The 20,699-nt window shown below is 42.4% G+C and overlaps 1 long non-coding RNA gene across 2 annotated transcripts; it reads left to right on the forward strand.

Moving 5' to 3' along the window:
- The first annotated feature begins 582 nt into the window (after positions 1-582).
- On the forward strand, positions 583-17,602 carry LOC123001297 (uncharacterized). Of its 2 annotated transcripts, XR_006410040.3 has the most exons (4): positions 583-921; positions 5,593-6,782; positions 14,357-14,532; positions 15,552-17,602. It is a non-coding gene; the product is annotated as an uncharacterized LOC123001297 (long non-coding RNA). The 2 variants fall into 2 exon arrangements; XR_008959333.1 differs by lacking the exon at positions 583-921 and having other exon boundaries at positions 5,557-5,825; positions 15,552-17,278.
- Positions 17,603-20,699: the final 3,097 nt, after the last annotated feature.

Genomic DNA, 20,699 nt, shown 5'->3' on the forward strand with positions numbered 1-20,699 from the left:
CATGTTTTCATTCATTTGCTAATCTTGTGGCAGGATAGGAGCTTTTTCTTTAAGTGCTGGCGTTCTGCATCTTTCTTATGTGAAACATCCCCTTAACCAATGTTGACAGGTTTTTTTTTGCTTGTTTGTTTTTTTAGATTTCATTTATGTATTTATTTGAGTGAGAGAGAAAGAGAGAGAGACCAGGCGGAGGAGCAGAGGGAGAGGGACAAGCAGACTCCATGCTGAGCGCAGAGCCTGACATGGGACTCGATCCCATGACCCTGAGATCATGACCTGAGCCGAAATCAAGTGTCGGATGCTTCAGTGACTGAGCCACTCAGGCACCCCACGTGTTGACAGTTCCTAGTTGCTTTTTAAAAAATGAAAATGAAATATTAAAAATGTATTTTGAAACAACGTGCAGACTGTTTTTAGACAGTGTAAGGATTTTGCCATTTGTATGTGACATTTTCACTCAGACCTCGTTCGATTACCTTTCCATTATTTTCAAATAGTTCAACTTAATCTTCTCAGAAAAGTTATTTTTCACGAATCTCCACCAACTTAAGTAAAGTTTAAATTTTATCCTTTCAATACTAGGAGCAAAAGGCAGAAGCAACTACAATTGACCTTGGTTTGCGGTAGAATTTACCCGATGGAAGCACAGGTGTGCAGGCAAAGGAGCGATCCACGCACTTGTCAGCATCCGTCACTCTGTTTTACTGGAGCGCTGGAGAATGGTCAAGTCAGTTACGTGCAGATTGATTAAAATGGCCCGTACTCTATTAGGAGCGAACCTGACGGTGTGGGTGATTGTATACGAGAACCATGTGATGTGTACGGGCGTTCTGTGTTTTCATTTTTTATTTCAACCCCTTGAAGAAAGTTGAACCTGATGAGAGGCAACGTCCTAAAAGCCAAGGAGCCAGTAAGAAGAAGGTAAGATTTAAAATGACATAGCCTGATTCTGCAGTGAATCGCACTCACTCCCGTCTGCCGTGCAGACCTCACAGAGCTGCGGGTAGGACTGAAGGAGATATTTATACCAAAAATGCCTGTTAGATGTAAGGCTTGGTCATGGTTGGTGTGCAATCATGGTGTGCACATGGCTGATTCAAATCTGAGTATTTAACTTAAGAATTATTCACCAAAAGCAACTGGTCAATTTCAGAGCACAGATTCTAGATGAAATCCTATGCCAGGAAGTGCTATATATGGTGTGTGTGTGTATATATACAATAGATACACTACAGATACACACAATATATACACACACAATAGACTTATATACAGTGTATATATATATATATATATATACATAACTACACACACTAAATATATATACATATATATACAGATACAGTGTATCTGTAGTGTATCTATTGTGTGTATATATAAACATGTGTGTGTGTGTGTATCTGTATGTATATCTACTGTGGTGTGTGTATATATATAAATATAGATATGGATAGATAGATAGATAATAGCTATCATTTACTGAGCTCTGGGTCAAGTTCTTAGCATAGGTTATCTCATTCAGTCCAATGCCCACAACCCATGTTACAGTACAAAAACTAAGCAAAAGGCAGTTAAATTATTTGCTGTAGGTCACAGAGGTGGCAGGTGGTAAAGCTCTGGAGAGATTTAATGAGGTTTATTAGATTCTCAAATTCAGCTTTTGGAAATCTTTCTCTGAGGAGAAGGTAGGTGAAATAATACAATAAAGGAAGAATTGACAGAATTTCGCCAATATTAAAATGTCAAATTGCCTCATTTCCCACAGGGTACCTTTTTGTTTCCATTCTCTTACTGTCCCCCCACCCCCCAAGGGCTATTACACTGTGTCAACATGGAAATAATCTAAGAGTCGTCTGTAGGATTTATCAAAAGCCTATTGAGAATAAACCAACAATAATAGGATGTATGAATGTCTTGTAGATCTATTGTTCATGTTCAAATTTTTAGAATGAGTAACTATTTGAATGTAACACCAATTATGATAGCCATGTTGAGATGAAACTCGATTCGGGTAGAATACCAAGTCCGTAAATCCTTGGCCAGTTACCAACAGGCTTCCCATTTTTGAAGGAGAAGAAGATGCAGGAGAGATGCTCTGGGGAAAACACATGCCCTGTTTCCTTATAAAGTCTGTGCCTGGAGTGTGAGGTTGAGCCACGATGGCTCTTTCGCTTACACTGGCCAGGCGCCCTCCTTAAAAACAAGGTGAGCAGACATGTTTGCTCTTTTCCCTAGGCTCGTCCTATAACCTGGTCATTTCCGGTTTAGCTATCCAGAGCCTCCACAGTTCCACGGTCTCGGAACTGCCCGTCACCAAGGAGCTACTGCCAAATGGAAACCAAGCAGCAGCCTGGAATCTTGGTTCTCTACTTTCTGTCAGTGGGAGTAGCTCTGTCTTCACCTGCTGTATTTATTTAAACTCAGGATTCCATTTTGTTTGACTAAAGAGTTCTGAGGCATTTATTTTTTTTCTTTTCTCCTGATGATATGGCTGTTGCAGGTCTTGCTACTCTGAAGAAGGAGATAGGTGACGGAGAAAGAGTGGTGACCCTCAGGGCTGTTCTACCCCCCTCAAAGCAGCCCCTCCTGGTCACATGGCCCCTCTGACCTTCATCCAAGGTCGTGTTGGCTTTTTCCTTTCTCATTTACTTTGTGCTAGTCTCTCCGCAGTCGAACATAAGCTCCAGAAGTTAGGGCCACTGCTACCTTCAGCACTTTGGCCTCTGTTCCCAGAAGTGCATCTGGATTTGGTAAGCACTTACATATCTGTTTGAATGAACAAAAAAGGCATGTATCCGTCAATGGATGAAGGCTCATGAGGGAGAAGCAGACTTGACAGAGGGGGGCAAATTAGGGTAAGGAATGACTACATTTTAATGTGATCACAGCGAAAAGACTGACCCAGGAGAAGGCAGGCGGAGTGGGGGGAGCTTCCCACTTGGGTCTCATCATGATATTTGAGGTCGGTGTTATGATCACGTCAGCTGGAAAAAGTGAACATTTCTCTTGCCTTTCATATCACCGGTTGGATCCAGTTTAAATGGGACTGTCTATTTCCTCATGTCGCATGGCTGAAAAATCTCTAGGAGTTGAAGGGGCAGAGTTCATTTCCCCTCACAGTAACTTTCCAGCAATGAGATTTTGGGCAATCACCTAAGCCTCTCTGTGTAATGAGGGTTGTAATGCTTTTGCCTCCTATTGTGGAATCAGAAAGTTAAGTCTCCGTTTTGAGAAGGGAAACGTGAAATAGATCTCTATTTCTACCTTCCCTCACTTCCATCCCCAGATCTCTTTTGGCCCAGCTTTGATGAAAGGAATCATATGTTAGGCAAGGGATTTTGCAAAGAGAGGAAACAATTCTAAAGAGCTAAAAATACCTTTTTATTCGGGTGCTGTGATGTGCAGCACTTTTCTCCCTAAACAAGGTAGAGAAGGATACAGAATATTGAAAGCTTATGAATGAAATATGGGGCAATGGTTCTAGGTAAAATTAAATTTGATTAGGATCAGTTCTTTTTCATAAGTTAGATAATCTCTCCATGTTTTCTCATATTCAGTGTAAGGAAGACAAACCTTTTCAGAGCCATCAAACTCTTAGATTATACAGACTATCTTCATTTTCATTTAGGACTCCAACCTCTATCCCCAAGACCTATGCTAACTCTAGAGCCACAAAAGGTGTTTTAGAGAAAAATATGTCATTAAAGTCTTGTAGGGAAAGTATTCTTTTTTTTTTTTTTAAAGATTTTATTTATTTATTTGACAGAGAGAGAAGAGAGGGAACACAAGCAGGGGGAGTGGGAGAGGAAGAAGCAGGCTCTTAGTGGAGGAGCCTGATGTGGGGCTCGAACCCAGAACGCTGGGATCACGCCCTGAGCCGAAGGCAGATGCTTAACCGCTGCACTACCCAGGCGCCCCAGTAGGGAAAGTATTCTTAAAGTTTGTCTTGTCACCGGTATTAACTGAAGAGACTCACAAGTTCTTTCTCCCCACTACCTTTTTTTGGAAACCTAGAGTGAAGCAAAAAACAGTCCGGCTTGTATGTATGTATGCATGTATTTATTTATTTATTTTGATTTATTTATTTTTTTAAGGGTGGATTTTATTTTTCATTTTTTATAATAATTTTTTATTATGTTAGTCACCATACAGTACATCCCTGGTTTTTGATGTAAAGTTCGATGATTCATTACTTGCGTATAACACCCAGTGCACCATGCAATACGTGCCCTCCTTAATACCCCTCTTGTATTTAAAAAATGACTCTGACGGGGCGCCTGGGTGGCGCAGTCGTTAAGCGTCTGCCTTCGGCTCAGGGCGTGATCCCCGCGTTCTGGGATCGAGCCCCACATCAGGCTCCTCCGCTAGGAGCCTGCTTCTTCCTCTCCCACTCCCCCTGCTTATGTTCCCTCTCTCGCTGGCTGTCTCTGTCAAATAAATAAATAAAATCTTTAAAAAAAAAAAATGACTCTGACATACTAGTAATGCAGTGATGGCCAGAGCCTCTTCATGCAGGCTACCTGACAGGCTTGTGAAAGTCATATAAAATAATGGCCTTCAAAACTCTTTAAATCTATACGATGAAAATATATGTAAGGCATGGGGTAAGACTGTGGACTGAGCATGGAGCCAGGGCGGGGAGAAGGACAGCACTAACATTTATCAGCCAAGATCTTTGGGTTAAACCAAGGCACTTCTCATCCATCATCCAGTGGTCTCTTTAGAGATTAAGCCTTTACACACCCTTAATATGAGAAAGATGATGGCCTAAACTCCTACTTCACACAGAGATCAAAATTATCAGGAAAGAACACAAACATGAATGTCCAACAAATTTCCGTCTCCCCCCACAATTATTATTTAGACCTTTTAACATTATAAAATGTCAATTTCTTACTCCCCCCCCCCCCCCCCCTGCAAATTAGCGCTTCTGCCCTTGCTGGTGCCTCAACCATGTACACAGTTTGCCTCCCGGGGACCCCAGCCCTGGATTTTATCCTCTTCCTGATGGCTTCCCTTAACTAGGAGAATCCACCCCAAACCTGTTTCTGTCTAACCACCTGAATCCTAAATTCTTTTCAAAAGAGGGCAACTTCTAAGATTTATTTTTTCCCCCTGTCCCAAGTTTGGCTAAGTGAACCATTAAAAAGAGAAACAAATGGAACCACGTCACAAATTGAGACCAGCTCAGGCACCATCACACTTCCTTTTAACTCCCATCTGCTGGGCTCCGGCTCCGAGGTGCCGAGGGCGGGCACGTGCTTTTCATCATTGCTTTCCTCTTGCTGCAGATCCTTGGCCTGCTAATGAGGGCAGGACGTAGGATTTGGACCTGCTGCTCAAACATAGCCTGGACATGCATGAGATTCTGATGGCTGGGTCCCCAGGCAAGGCCTCCTTTGGGGGGCACGTCCCCGACATGTTTTCCTTCTGTCCTTTTCCTACACCTGTCCTCAGGTGGCTCCCTGCACACAGCCTGGGTGTGCAGGTGTCGTCGGGCCCTGAGTATTGACACGGGGCTGCAGGAATATTTTCGAGAAGACTTAGGAAAAAGAAGCCAGGTTTTTTTTTGTTTTTGTTTTTTTCCTAAAGGGTGATAAAGAACCTAGCGAGGGTCCTGTTTCTGGAGCACAGGTGCGGCCCTGCTTTCAAGCCTCGTCTGGAATTTATCCACACCTGCACTTACAAAGCAATCAACACTGCTCTCAAGTCTGAGCTTGACGTATCGGGAGATGCGCTGTTCCCTTCTCTGTGAAATGAAGATGTTGGACTTCAGCCTCTGGAGGTCTCCTCAGGCTCGGACATCTGTGAGATCCACAGTCGTGGTAAATCGCTCCAACTTTCTCCCCTCCGTGTTTGGGAAAGATGTGTCCCCTCTGGTGATCTGGATAAATGGCTCCACATGGCCGCCAGGGTTGACTTTTAAGACACAGGTTAGAGGATGTTATTTCCAAGCTCGTGTAATTCCTGTATACTTGACGGGGAAGCCACCCTCTCACCAGTGGGCACGGCTGGGTCCAGCTCACCTCTGGGGCCTCAGGTCTCATCCTGCCCCCCACCCCCACTCCTGGAACTTGTCACCCTCTCACAAGCTGACCTATTCCAGGGCAGGATCCTTACCTTTGCTGTTCTCTGTGTGGGGAACTTTTCCTCCAATTCTTCCCTTGGGCAGATCCTTCTCCACCATTCAGGCCTCACTTCCAATGTCACCTGCCCAGAAAAGCTTCTCTGATTCCCCTGACCCAAGAGAGACAAGGAGGCCTCCTGTCCCATCAGCCCTTTTCATTTCTCTATGACTATCATGGAAGATGAAATTAGCTTGTTTATTTATTGCTTACCTATTTTTCCTATGGGACTATATGGAGATGAACAGAGGCCTTGTCTTATTTGTCACTGGAAGAGAATACTGTGGGTGTGCATTGGTGAAATGAGCGCATAACAACCAGAATAACGCGGTGGCTTATGCTTGACTTACTCTGTGCTACGTGCCGTTCTGGGCGTTCTTTATACACTGACTGATTGAACTCTCCTACTGATCTTATGCAATGGACACAATCATAACCCCCAGTAACAGCTGGGGAAATTGAGGAACGGACAGGATGAATAACTTGCCGCATGCGATAGATGGACTCGGAATGGACTCTTCTATGGCTTTTTGCTTTCTGGCTGGAGCTTAGAAGCCCATCTGCAGACACTTTTGGAGAATGTGATCTGGAAACGGAGCTTTTACTGTGCTGTGATTGTCCCGGCTAAAGTGAGAAAGCTCACAATTCCTTCGTCAGGTAATTAACAAAGCTTATTTAGGAAATCAGCATTTTTCTTGTTGTTGTTCTTTGTTATTTTTTAAAATTCGCCACGTCTCTTTCTCTGCTGGAGAATCAGAGCAGGAGTTATCCCAGGACACAGCACTGGGTCACCTGGTCAGCACCTGAGACATGGAGCCCGAAAGAGTTTTCTTTTTCTTCTCTTTTCATTTTTTGGTATCATACCCTTAAACCCTGTACAATTAAGAAAATCCCCTCAATATGTTCAGATTAATAAGGCAAATATTTTACAAGCTGATTTTCTTTCTTATTAGAATGAGTGATTCAGAGCAACATGAACCCTGCTGGCTTTATTGAAATATTAAAGCATATAAATAATTTATATGGAGACAGAGACTCACAGAAGATATGAAATCTTCAGAACATTACATATATAAATTATATACACTGCTTGATTCAAGAAGTTTAATGTGTTAGAAAATATCCAGCTCACCCTCTTGTGCTCGGCCCACCCTTAATAGAATTTAAGGTTAAAATGAGTATGGAGAGAGAAAATTCAAATTCTAGACTGCCAGTTTTAGCAAAGATTAAAACCAACTATTGTCCTCAAATCAGCCAGACATGTTACTCGGGAAAACAGAAGCATGTTTATGAGAGGACATATGACAAGTTATTGCTCTAATAAAAGAATTCAAGCTAGGTTGAGTCTTATCACCTCCCCCTGCCCCAACTCCACACATTTCCTTTGTAACAAGTGTAATGCCTGCATTCTTTCTTTAATGTTTTCTTCCCCTCTAGATTTGAAGCTCAAAGAGGACATTGCCTGGCTCATTTCTCTATCTCTATAGCTGTGTGATTTGGGGCTCATTACTCAACATCTCTGTGACTCAGGATTTGCACTTTTAAAGTGGAGATAGCAAAAGTAGCTAACCCAGGGGTTCTTACGAAGAAGATACATATCAAAGCAAGGAACACAGAACAGTTCAGGCTTTCAGAGTAAAACTCAAAGTTATAGCTGCTTTTATTTTTCATTAGCATGTAAGTTACTCGAAAGAAGGGACTTTATATGTTTTGTCTACTGATGATTCCCCAGTGCGAATCATCATAACAGCATCTTGGACATAATTGGCACCTAATTCTTGATTAAATTAATTATGAAAATAATATTTTAGATCCTTAATAATTAGATTTGAATGCTGGGTTGCAGTATGGTAGAAACTACGCGTGTGCACACACACACACCCCCTTTATTTTCATGATTCTCAGTATAAATGTTGATTAATTGCATTGGCCAGCTATGGCACAAGATCCCCCACAGCACCAGACATCTGGGAAGCTGGATCATTTGCCTTTAGCTCTCAGCTGTCTTTGAACTCTGCCTCTGGCCAGTTCCCCAGATGTTTCCTTATGCTCTGGATCAAAGCCATAACTTGCTTTCATTTTGCGAGGGGGCAGTGCAACTTATCATCACAAGCATTGCAGCCGGGAAGTAAATAGCCCCTCACCTTAAATGCCAATTTATTGTTCCCACTTTGTCACACTTGATTAAAATACAGAGTTTGCCTCCAAGGCTGAAATTAGCTTTTCATTTTGACTGACTGCCATCCAGGTCTGAAAAATAGCAGCTCGTTTGTTTCAATATTTACCACATCCATTCAGAAGAGATTTACATTATTGCCAATTAGGACTTAATTGTTATCCATAACTCAAACATTTGCTGGCTGTTTATGGAGTAAAAGCATCATTCTCTTTTTACTATCCTGACTTCCACAACCCTAGGACCTTTGCCTCGCGAGTGGAGGAGTTTCTTTCCTTAAGTTGGGTTTGGCGAGCGTGGAACACTTGGCGGTTCTTAGTTTCAGATGTGGCTTGGAGGCAAGCATTAATTGGCCAGTTGAATGGAAGATCGTTACGCGCGTGTTAGGCATCTGCTGTTTTTACCTTCCTAATCTGCATTTCCCGGTATTCTGCCAGCTGACTTCTGATTTGGCTTTGGAGACATTTTCTGTTGCTTGGATGACTGCACTGTCCTCCTGGGGCTGGGCTTCCAGATTTTACCATCAGCTCCCACAGCATATTCTTAATAGAGGAGTTCTCCATGCAGACTGATCTTTTAAAATATGTTGGATCCTGTGAGTCCTGTGTTGTTAACAACCCCAACCCCCAACCCCCGCCCCCCTCCTCCCCGCCCCCCCCCCTCAGTCTCACTCAGGTTAAGGCCAGTGTCTGTACAACTGCTCCGAGTCCGGCACGCTCCCATCCCCCACGCACCCTTCCCATGTGACCTCTCCTTACTCTTTCCTCGCACACTCCTGACATATTTTTGTTTATTGTCTGTCTCGTCCTCAAAGATGTAAATTCCAGGAAGGCAGGGATGTAGCCGTGCTTATTTATGGAGCCCGGTGAGGTTATTACTTCTTTCTGTCCTACTTTCTGTTAATGTCGCATCTGCCGCCTCCTTCAGGTGCCCAGTGCGCACGCGCGGCCCGGCTCCGCGGGGCCTCTTGGCCACCAGCCCCCTGTGACAGCAGTTCAGATGGCCAAGGAGCCCGCGGATTGTTATTTCCCTCGGTGCTCATAGTAGTGAACCTATTCACTCTGAGATCTGACAGTATTTTCATGGCAACAAGTTCCTTAGATCTAAACGCGTTTCTAATCGGTGGAATATTGAGCAGCGTGTCCAACTTTTCTGTTTGTAGCAGCCGCTGAAGAAGGGGCATTGAGGAAACGGTCAAAGGGAGAGCTTTTCAGGAGTGGTTCAGATGTCTGCCCCTTGAGGTCTGTGGGCCCGGAGATGCCCCACAGGCAGCAGGGCCCAAAGACGTTTCTTTTAGCTTGCCCTGTGTTTTAGAGGGGAAAGAGCCAATATTGGAAAAAATCAAGAGATTTCATAGACAATACCAATTCAGAGGTTCTCCTTAAAAATTGGACAATCTGGCAAGTTTCCTGTGGGTGCCACTGTCTGGAGCTGAGCCTGGCCTGGCCCCTTTGGACGGGCACGGCTTCTCCCTTGGCCATGGCCCCCACTGGGACCTCTTTTCATACGGACCTGTGGTCACAAGTCGTCAAGCCTCGATTTCACGTGTCCCAGACTCGGCTTGTGGCTGAGCTGCAGCCTCTCATCTCGACCTGAGGAAACGTACCCACATTGAGTGCAGTCGTGAGTAGACGCACCGGCCTTCAGGATGCATGGCTGGTTGGTCTCAAAGGGAGCCTAGTGAGTCTAAATTTTCTTCCTGGTCTGACACTTGCTCTGTGTCACTTCTAAAAATTACTGACGCCTGGGTCCAACCCCAGACCAACTGAATAAAATCCCCTGGAATCCGAGGCCCACTCTTGGTCATTCTTTAACTTTCTCAGATAATTGTAAACGTGCAGCCAGGGTTGAGGCTCATTCTGAAAGTGCTCTTTGCTGCGTCCTCTTTGCAGGGGAGAGTATAATTCAATTAGGGTGGCCCGGGGTGGTCTTGACCTAAGGAAGCCAAAGATGACTCTGGTGACCCAGAGGGAGCATCTCCAACCTTTCCAGTATCTGGGTGAAGTAGCCGCTCTGGCTGGTTGCACTGTCTCTGGGCCTGTTTTTGTCTTTACTGGAACAGTACAGATAGGCAACACGGGAGTAAGGAAGGGAATTGGCGAGCACGGCCAGCTCCTGACCAGAAGGCACTCTCCTTTGTCTAATGGGGGTGCTGAGAAAATCTAACTTTGGGGCCTTGTTACTTTTGCTTTTGATTCAGGACTGGATCGGAAAGCCTTTATTTAGAACGAGTTTGCTCTCCATCTTGCTATCACTCAACAAACTTTACCAGAAGTTAAACATTGTGATTCTCTTTTTCTCTCTGAGTTGAAATTTATAGCGGCCTCCTAAAATAATCCCTGACTGTCAGATGTATGCCTGAAAATGTAACTAGTGAGCGACATGGCCCCAGGGCCTCAGGACTAGGAAAGAGACAGCTAATCCTCAGGGACCTGGGAGGTGATGGGGGCATCCACGGGTCCCGCCCACCTGGCCTTTGATCTTAAGCAGGTTGTTCGTTACAGGTGAATTTCAGAAAACTACCCTTCTGAGATTGTTGTGGTTGCTGGGAAGTGCTTCATCCTGCTCTGGGGCCACGGAAGAGAAAACTTTCAAATACCCTTGTGTTAACAGGTTTTTCCAGTGGCCCACAATTCACGGAAAAACCTGCTTACAGACTAAGCCTGGAGCTCGATCAATGGGACAAGGAGGAGAGAAGTTACCTCTCTTTAATTAGCTGTGGGTTTGTGACAAATGGGAAGAGGCACTGCGAATGCAGCGTGGCTGCTTCATTTCACACTGCTTTATGTTCCAGTATCACTCTTACCTCCAAAACTTTGTTGAGATCGTTTTACCAGCGGCACTTGCTGGAAAGCCTTTTTGGAGGAAAAAAGGCAAATAACGTATTCTGTCAGGCAGCAAAGCAGCCAGTTAGAGACGTAGCATTTTGATTACACTATTTGAAAGAAAGAGGGAATTGGATTTTAACTACTATTTTGAATCCCTCACCTAAGGGGTAGAATTATAAAAGAGCTTGGCGTCACCCTTGTTATTACTGTATATTTGGACAACGGCAAAATTAAAAATTGGGTTGTTCATCAAAAATGGCTTATTATTTTCATCAGGGCATGCAATACGTGGTTTGTTAACACCGAGCGGGGTCTGGTGGGCATGTTCCTCCGATTTGGCCCTAGGTGTTCTTCTAATGGTTTAGGCAACAGAGGAGTGTTCCTGGATTTGCTTCTTCTATTGGTTTCCTCAAATAAAGCAAGTGGGCTTTAGAGGAAAGGTTTCAAATGCAGTCCCTGCTCTCCCCAAGTCATATTTATTAAAGAGCTTTGCTGGTCGGTGGGGAAAGCCTTTGAATAACTTTCTAAACTTATTTGTGTCCATACTATACTTGGATAAGACTCCATAATGAGAAAACAAAGTTACATTTTAATACAAATAAATCTTACTCATTCCTCATTAAGTGTGCTGATGAACAGAGGGGCTACAAGTTTGAATCAGATATCAGTTCAGCCTCATGAAGGTCCTAGTCCGATGGGAGAGATACTTGTGATACTTTTTCTTCTCTTTTGTTTGCTTACCCACTGTGTTTTCCGGAAATGGTACCTCCTACCCCCTCAGCACAGATAGCCATCCGTGGACCGGCCCTAGTTACAACACAATCTTGCTACTTTGCCGTAGTTAATTGTTCAAGCATGAGCACCTTACTCTACGTGGGAAAAATTTCCCAAGAGGTTTGGATTTAGGACAAAAACAAATCGTTTAAAATGATAAAAGTCATGCATCTGTTGATTCCATGTGCATTTAATGCTGAATGCATCAGGCGTCAGCAGTGCTAAGAGGAAGGGTAACCTCTGGTGTGCTTGTGGACCAACTTGCTGGGAAAATTTTTAGAAGTCCTGATGTGTAGCATTTGTCAATTTTTATGGTGTACATATTCCTGCCATGACCAATTTCAAGCTACCGACAGTCTTAACCACTGGCTCACAGAATTCCTGATTATTTGACAGTCAGCTGTCAGGAGCCTATGTAAGCTGGCCCCAGCATACCTCTGCATGGAGCCCATGCTTTAGCGTGGTAAGACAGAAGTTACATGGGTAAACTAATAGATAAACATGATACTTGCAGATTTGGATAAATGCCATAAAGTAAATATACAACAGAGTAGGACATGAGCAATTAAATGAGAGGTGATTGTCAAATATTCAGGGATTTTGTGAGCCACAGTTGCATATGGTAAGTACCCAGTAAGTGTTAGCTAGGAAAGTCCTTTCTTATAGGTCAGTGTTTGAACTAAGTTATAGTGATGGAGAAAGAAGCCTCTGGGTAAAGTGCGTTCCAGACACTGGAGGTCTGTGGTTCCTTATGGGTGAGAGAAGTAGAGAAGTGCATTCTGGAGAGAGAGACGGGGAGAGGCAAGGTGGGGGAAGGTAAGAGAAGAATGATTCAGATACCCCTAGAAAGATAGAACGATCTGGAAAAATAATGGAGGGGGGGTTAACACAGCATGTGAGCTCCCTTATTCTGGATGTCTCTGAGAACCAGCTGATTTCCTGCCTTGGGTCTGTAAGCATCCATTATCCTTTACAATAAATCCTTGCTCCAGTTGGAATTCTGTGATTTGTTACCAAAAGAGTTGTAACACAACTTCCATGTGTGGGTACCACACACACACACACACACACACACACACACAAATACACACATTTAATTTTTTCCCCAAGATTCTCAAAACTCAGAGTAACACTGTTAGCAGACGATGCATCTACGATTGAATCCAGAAAACACATTTGTAGTGTGTGAGATGTCTTTTACATCTGTGTTCGCCACAGCGCTTAGTATGGTTCACTGCACTCCAAGGCCTCAGAAGATAGTTAATGGAAGAATGAATAAGGAACTCAATTATGTTTCGGGGAATGGCTATCAATTTTGCGAATGCATCAGAAATAGCCTTGTTAGAATGCAGATGGAAGGACTCTACCCTCTGGGATTCTGCACTTTTAATAAGCACCAATATTCTAGGTTCTAGGGGAAACTGAGGGCCATGCTTCAATAAGCTTGGATTTAGCAGAAGAACTTGCTGGAAAGGCATAGAGAGAGGACTTGAGAATCACTTGACATGCCGTCCTTCAAGAGTGGGTGTGATCTGGCAGAAGCCACGTCTAGAGCTCCAGTCTTGCGACCCAGTGTATAGATTTGGGGAGGCCATTTTCCCTTCAGTGGGCAGTGATTGGTCCTGACATGCAGACCATGAGAGGGGTTGACAGCGCAGCTGCTCCTTCCAGCTCTGACCTTCCGCGACTTGTGTGACGCTGACCTTCCCCATCCTGTACGTTTTGCTCCTGGCAATCCAGCCACATCACTCAAGCCCCCTGCTTCCTGTAGGCAATGGTGGTTAGGATATTGATGAGAAAACACTTGCTCAAAAGTGATAATTCTGTCTTAGAATTTGGGCCATGTTCTTCCCTCCTGGCCTTTGTTTCCTCAAGCCGTGGAATAAAGGTTCTGAGCTAGATCTCTGTTTATCAAAGGGTAGAACATGAATCCAGATAAGGATAGATGGTTGGAGGACACAGTAATAAAGCTGAATGGTACTCAAGAATGATAGCACTGTTTGAGATTCTTTTTCAATATTTTCAGATAATCGAAGGCTCACCTTGGAGTTACTATGGCTATAACACCTTTACGACTGAGGATGATTTTTTTTTTCCTCGAGTGGGCTAACTTCAAATTTGGGGGTTTTATATACCTGCATCTTCGAAGGTTAAGAATTTTCAGTGGGATAAAGAAAGGGGGGGTAATCAGAAGGGGGAATGAAGCATGAGAGACTATGGACTCTGAGAAACAGGGCTTCAGAGGGGAGGGGGGTGGGGGAATGGGATAGGCTGGTGATGGGTAGTAAGGGGGGCAACGTATTGCACGGTGCACTGGGTGTTATACGCAACTAATGAATCATCGAACTTTACATCAAAAACCAGGGATGTACTGTATGGTGACTAACATAATAAAAAAACATTAAAAAAAAAAAGAATTTTCAGTGGGTACCTATCATTTTTTTCCCGTATAGGGAGAGAACCTAATACGTGGGAAAGTCACTTGAGTCTCCAAAAGAAAATATGGGTGTGTGGTTGAGTTTGGCCAGATACTGAGTATCTGAAGAAAGGATCCAAGAGGATGACAGGAGGAAGATCACAGTGAAGCCTTTATTCGACTGATTCAGATGTTGGCCCATTGGCAAGGAAGGTGAGGTCTTTGTGTTTCCCGACCTCAGTTGCCCATGTGAAAAATTTCGACTGCTAAGGAGAGAATCCTACATCTGAACTAGAGATATGGTTTCATTGAGTGAGTTCTGAGTATAGTTTATGTGGAAGAAATTTCTATCAGTGTGAATGTAAACGCCAAGGAGAAAAATCCTCCCTTCTTCCATACAAAACTTTTACTTATTTTAAATTCTTACTTAAGCTGAAGTAATAATTATTCAAGTTAGTCTTTACTTTTCCAGAGTAACTCCACAGCCAGGATGACTAGAAGTAACAAAGAAAAATACAGGCTACCCAGGGGCATCTGAATATTACATAGTTCATTTTTAAGTATATTTTTAAATACAGTATTTTTTAAAAATGTAAGTATGTCCTGTGTAATATTTGTCCCAGGGATGGGACATGCTTATACTAAAAAGTTATTTGTATTGATCTGAAAGTCCAACTAACTGGGCATCTTCAATTTTACTTGCTGACGCCAACTCCACTTATGCAGCCAAGATAAAATCAGATATAACCAAAAGAGGAGGGGAATCTTATTCTGATCTGGTGTTGGGCTTGTGAAATGGAAGGGACAGAAACTGCTTATTGCTTCTTGTTGCTAAGAGAATTACATAGACTAAATCAGTGGTTCCTAAAATTAGCCCACCTATGTAGCAAAATTTACACTGCTTCATAGCAGAATTAAAAACAAGCAAACAAACATGGTAAGTTTCTTATAACACTAAACATTTAATTTTAAATAATGATCATTTATTATGAGATTTTTTTCCTTTATCATTTCTAAAAACTATTTCTCTTCATAAAATGGTATCACTTACGGTAGGATAGCGTTGCCTTGGTGAATGCTTGCATGGCCTTACTGGTTGAAACAGAACATTGGCGACACTGTGTCAATCCCAATCCATTTTTTTTTAAATTGGTCTCAAAATTGTAAGATTCAAACTGCTGGATTCAATTTGGAGAATGTTACTGAAATAGGTGATGTGGTTTGTTACACAGATCCAAATCAAGAACCCTGCATGTGAAGGGTCTGTGAGCTACGGAGGGCAAGCTGCCCTTGGGAAGGCCGGATTCTACAGGACCACATCTGGGGACAGGTGGGAGAGAGACTGCAAGAGTATTTGGCTGGGTTCTTCTCTATTTATGATCCTGTTACTCTCCTCACCGAAAATGCCAACCTCTAGAGTACTTACGGATTCTATCTGGGATTGACTCACCGATGAGCCTTCTCTCCTTCGCAAAGAAGGGAGCGAGCAAGTATTCCCACCTCAAAGTGGGCTTTTCTTCCTCTGCTATTTTCATGGTTTGGTTTTTAGTAAACAAGGATCTATTTTTAGGGTTTCTTCCAAAGGTCACTCTGGACAAATTAGCTCAAAACGCAGCAGCTTGAAAGAGCACATATCACCTTGCAGCCTGCGTGGGTCAGGCGGGCTGGGCTGGGTTCCCTAATTCAGGCTTCCCCAGGACACCGCGAGCCAGGACAGGGGATGCATTTGAAGTCAGCGACCTGGGAAGGATCCACTTCCAAGCTTGCTTGGTGGTGGTTGGCAGGATTCAGTTCCTCCTGGGCTGTGGACTGAGCACGTCCTGTTCTGAGTGCTGCCTCGAGGCCACCCGCCGTTGCTCGCCCCGTGGGCTTCTCTACTGGGGAGCTGGCTTCCTGACAGCCCGTAATAAAGACAGCCTGTTGGTGGAATGAAAGTTACTACCTTTTGTAACCTAATCACGGAAGTGATTTCCCATCACCTTTGCTGTATTCTGTTAGTTAGAGGCAGGGGTCCCACACTCTGAAGAGAAGGCCATTATCTCAGAAGGCTGGCTAGTCACACTCCAGCTTGACTCCGCCGTCCAATTTCCCTGCAATGTCCACCACTACTCCCTCCATCATAGACGGGTGTGCAGGTCATGGTCATTTCACCACGAAGCTTGTCTGTAATAGATTGACCATCTCTGCTCACGACAGTGTTGTTAATGCTTGTTAACAACTTCACAGCATCAGTTCCATAAGAAAATACTTTGAGATGATGAAATCTTAAAAACTATAAGCTGACCTGGCAGAATTCTAGACTATTGGTCCTACTTCCCATGATTACATTTTTTCTGCCATCCTAGATTTTTCAAGGACCTGCTCTCAGTAATAGGTTCTTTGGGTCTTTTATCTACTAAATTTTTTTTTTTAATGTGCATTTCAGAATGCTGCGTTGACCTTCTTTCTTAGTGATAGGCAAAGTAAGGGGCCTTTCAAGAAGTGGCAGTCAAGCAGGTTCCACACCAATTTGCCAGAGAGTATTAGGACAACATGACAATTCTTGGGATCCCAGACCTTTTAATGTAGGTGCCTTAACTGTGTGTTACTAATATTAGATGAAAGGAGTATAGAATTTTAATGCAAGAGGTTAAACACGATCTTCCAAAGAAAACACTGTCACTCAGGGAGAATTAATTAAGCTTTTATCCAAATGAAAGATTAGTAAAACAAGTTAAACACCACTACAAGATGTAAATTTGTGAATGCTGGACTCTGATAATTACACAATCAGAACACAAGCCTCCTTGTCAGAAGAGTGTTTTCTTCCATTTTTGTTCTGTGGTTCAAACTTCGTTCCAGGGATTAATTCAGGAATGAGGACATTGCAAGTGTTGAAAATAGAGAAAACATTGTTAAATAGCCAGATATTTGATTTACCATTTCTTTTGTGGAAGAATATGTGTGGTTTATTTTGCCTACGCACGGAAATAATTTAATTTAACAGCACAATAAACATGTAGAAAAACATTAATATTTGATTACAAAGTTATATTATTATTATTATGTCATTTCTTTTCAAAATATATTGGCTTTAACTTCTCATAGAATTACCATTTTGAGAATAAAAGAAGGAGTAAATTCTCAGCACATGTCCTAATCTAAAAAGCAAATACCAGTCATACTTAGAGGTAAAGTTAAAAAGAAACAAAGACCCCACTGTGATTATTTAGAGCTTTGGAACAATAATTGTACTTTTATAATGAATAAAAATGTGCATCGATTCCATTAAATATTTATTTTACTTTTTGAGCTTAAGTCACTCAAACTAGTTGCTTGAATGAGTTGAATATAGTTTGAACTGAATTGATGAATAAAGTCTATCAACTTTTGTATTGTAGCTTTAGTGAATTTTACAAAAAAATTAAAGCATCTTACATTAGATTTTTATCTCTTATTTATAATATTTTTGCTTTGTATAGTGGTTCCTAAATGACTTACATAAGAAGATAAGCCAAACAATCAGAATTCTTAAGTTGTTCATTGAAATATCTACTTAGCTGGAGACTCACTGGCAAAGACCTTTTGTTTCAAATTCCATTGTGAAAAATATTACTCCAATTTATTTACTCAAGAATTCCCTACTAAGCATCTGGTATATTCTAAACACTGTTCCAGGCATGGAGGATACACTGCAAAACAGATTAGACAAGAGTCCTGTCCTCAGGGAGCAGACACTCTGGAAAGGGAGACAGATGACAAATATAACAAATTAGTAAATTATGTTTTCTGAAGAAGGCGATAGGTGCTAATGTGTAAAGAAAATTTGGGGCATGTTTAAAAGCTCGTCAGTGGTGAGGACGGGCAAACACTGATTGCTGTATTAAATATTGTGGCTGGGGTAAGCCTCAAGGAAGAGCCACAGTCTGAGCAAAGCACTTCCTTACAGGGGTGAAGAAGCAAGCTATGCAGATAGATATCCAAGGGAAGAATGTTCTAGCAAAGGGAGAGGCAAGGCAAAAAGCTTTAAGTAGAAGGGTGCATGGGCTTTTTAAAATTATATGTAATGGCCAAGATGGAACTAAAATTTAATGACTCAGGGTTTTAGAGAACTTCAAGGCAATTTAAATAGGAACGCTCATTGTTGAGGCCTATGCATGGAAAAGGTCATGGAGCTGGGGTTGAATTTTTACTGATTCCATGTACTTAGCACATGCTAGGAATTTTAAGGAATCCAAAGAAGAATTTGACATAACTTTTGCCCTCAAGGTGACTAGACCAGCTTTTGTGAAATAAAAATTGAGTAAAATGATATTGCTAAAGCAAAGGGGCATGAACAAAATGCTGTCAACATTCATAGGAAGGAGATGATTGAAAATCCATCTTGTCAGGGAAGCTTCTTGGAAGAGGGAGAAGTTGAGCTGGATATTCAATTAGTGGTGAGACTGTGAATTCATGTGGGAGGTGGATTGCTCCCCATCCACATTTTATCATACTTAGTTACTTTACTATAAATTATTGGGCCAGGGACTGTCATAGCCAGCCCCCAAGATGTCCCCCAAAGGCCCTCGCTTCTTGGCATTCATACCCTTTGTGTAGAGACCCCCCCCCCCACCACATTACACCAGTTGGTCTGTGTGACCAACAGAATCAAAGAAAATGGTGATATGTCATATCTGAGATATGTTATAAAAGACTCTATGGCTTCTCCCTCTCCCTCTCTGATTGCTTGTTCAAGCCAATGGCCATGTGAGGGAGCCATCTTGGAAGCTGATTCTCCAGCCCCAGTCAAGCCTTCAGATGACTACAGCCCAGGCTAACAAATTGGCTGCAATCTCCTGAGAGACCCCATGCCAGAACCACTCAGCTATGCTGTTCCTGGATACCTGATCCCCAGAAACTGTGTGATTGAAATGGTTTTTTGTTTTAAACCATTAAGCTTGGGATAATTTTTTGCATAGAAATAAATAATACTAAACCCCAAGTGTAGCCTTTGACCTTCACAAAGGTATCCAGCTTTAATATAAAACTCGTCAGAAAAATTTCAATCTCCTCTTCTGAAAACTCTGAGGCACAAGAAGAATTTAAGTGTTAACTAGAGAGACACTTTGTTGGCCACTAAGATATGTAGTGGAGTTAATGCAACTGCTATCCGCCTAAGCCAGGATACGAGTGAACACTGGTGGGAGATTGTTTTAAAACAATGCAGATAATTGAGGGGAACTGAAGATTGTTTGAGACTCTTCAGGTCCCCACATACTCTTCCAGATTAACAATAACAATAAAACAAAACAACTCAATAATAACTCCCGTTTATTTAGAACTTAGTATGTTCTAGGCACTTCATGAATGCTTTACAAATAAAGAGCTGTCTTATTTCATCCTCAAATAATCCTATGAAATAAGTGCTGTTGCTCTCATTATTCATATGAATGTGGCAAACAAGATTTCATGCAGTGCCTCTCAAACAGAAATTGATCTTCCAAATCTCCCTGCAAAGGCAGATGTCACTGCCTCCATTTTGTAAGTGAACTGAGAGTCACACCGAATAACTAATCTTAAATACATCGTAAATAATTTTCTCTAGGGTATGCCATTAATAAGTCACTGAGCTAGAATTTGAATCCAAGAATTGATATAATCCAGAATTTCTATAACTGCGAATCTCCGTTCTTCCCACGATGCCACATATAGCAAAAGCAATTGACTATCAATAAGGATGTCTATCGGAAGAAACATACAAGCATACAAAATAATGTTAATAATAATGTGACGGTGACACCTGCCACAAGCCCAGTTCTGTTTCTGAGCAGGTTTGCAGCGAGACTCATTTTGATCAAAATATTTTGGTGATCGTTTTCCCTGCTCTTGTTTCTAGGTATTTTGGCATTTAGAATGGGATGGGGGATGGAGATCAAAAATTTTTCTCAAAATGACAGAAAATGGATCATTTGCATGGGAATGCCAGCTGGGGAGAAGGGAACATACGCTTGCATTCAGGAAAAGTTTCACAGGATGTAAAAAGAAACCATCTGCTTTTTCTTTTTGTTCTTGTTTAAGAACAGCTTGTGTTTGCAACTCACAATTTAAGACATGGTAATAACCTACAGGACTTTGTGAAGCATGAATCGTACTGCTTTTTTCCTCCTCGTTTTTTCCTACTTATTTTTTCACTCGGTGTTTGCAAAACGCAGAATGCAAAGAAGGTATTTGCATGTTGCAACTTGGATAATAAAATTCTTCTGATCGCGGCCTGAGTCTGCCTTTTTTTGGTGTTTTCTGGGCATTCCAGGATTCTGCGATGAAATCCAGCCAATATGAATCCAGCGTAATGCTCGACTTAGCTATAAGAAACACCCTAGGCTAAGACTGTGGCTCAGTGCACCTCCCGTTCATCCTAT

Source organism: Ursus arctos, unplaced genomic scaffold (genome assembly GCF_023065955.2).
Source record: "Ursus arctos isolate Adak ecotype North America unplaced genomic scaffold, UrsArc2.0 scaffold_16, whole genome shotgun sequence".
In the NCBI taxonomy this organism is placed as follows: Eukaryota; Metazoa; Chordata; class Mammalia; order Carnivora; family Ursidae; genus Ursus; species Ursus arctos.